At 46.3% G+C, this 996-nt stretch overlaps 1 protein-coding gene across 6 annotated transcripts in view; it reads right to left on the reverse strand.

Annotated features, from left to right (window-relative positions):
• Positions 1-244: 244 nt before the first annotated feature.
• LOC135549555 (sorting nexin-13-like) overlaps positions 245-996 on the reverse strand; it is a 71,421-nt gene continuing 70,669 nt past the window's right edge. For all 6 annotated transcript variants that reach the window (XM_064979626.1, XM_064979622.1, XM_064979620.1 and 3 more), the window contains one exon: positions 245-996. This exon is cut by the window's right edge and continues 2,853 nt beyond it. The gene's annotated coding sequence lies outside the window, so the exon portion shown is untranslated.

Here is a 996-nt window from a genome sequence, read left to right on the forward strand (position 1 = left end):
TGGAGAGAGGGAGATGAAGACTGAGGAAGGGGCAAATTTGACATTTAAATAGTTTTTATTCTTTTGTCTGTATTTTGTCTGTATTCTTTTGTTTTTACTGTTCATTATCTACCTCACTTGCTTTGGCAATGTTTACATATGTTTCCCATGCCATTAAAGCCCTTCAATTGAAATTGAAAAGAGAGACTGGTGAAAGAGAGAGAGAGATTGCTGAAGAACAACATGCGCCACACACCACACAGTGGTCAGTTACCATTTTATTATTAGTGTTATACTGATCTGAGTTCAGCGTTTCCAAATGAATAGTTTGATAACCATGATGCAAAAAAAAAAAAAAAAAGACCCCAGAACAGGAGTCTCCAACTGGAGAGCTACCCATCCTGAGCAGGATTCTGCTCTAACACACCTGGTCCTGCTAAACAGCTGCTGCTCCTCCTCCTCAACACCTTGATTGGTTAAATTGGGTGTGTTAGAATAGAGCAGGGTTGGAGAAAAAGTTCTCCAGAAGGAGGGTTGACCACCCCAGCTTCTTGAGCCTTGAGAGTTCTCTGGCTCCAGAGCCTTGAGAGTTCTCTGGCTCCAGAGCATTTAGAGTTCTCTGGCTCCAGAGCATTTAGAGTTCTCTGGCTCCAGAGCATTTAGAGTTCTCTGGCTCCAGAGCATTTAGAGTTCTCTGGCTCCAGAGTCTTTAGAGTTCTCTGGCTCCAGAGTCTTTAGAGTTCTCTGGCTCCAGAGCCTTGAGAGTTCTCTGGCTCCAGAGCCTTGAGAGTTCTCTGGCTCCAGAGCCTTGAGAGTTCTCTGGCTCCAGAGCATTTAGAGTTCTCTGGCTCCAGAGCCTTGAGAGTTCTCTGGCTCCAGAGCCTTGAGAGTTCTCTGGCTCCAGAGCCTTGAGAGTTCTCTGGCTCCAGAGCCTTGAGAGTTCTCTGGCTCCAGAGCCTTGAGAGTTCTCTGGCTCCAGAGCCTTGAGAGTTCTCTGGCTCCAGAGCCTTGAGAGTT

Source organism: Oncorhynchus masou, chromosome 12, assembly GCF_036934945.1.
Source record: "Oncorhynchus masou masou isolate Uvic2021 chromosome 12, UVic_Omas_1.1, whole genome shotgun sequence".
NCBI lineage: Eukaryota > Metazoa > Chordata > Actinopteri > Salmoniformes > Salmonidae > Oncorhynchus > Oncorhynchus masou.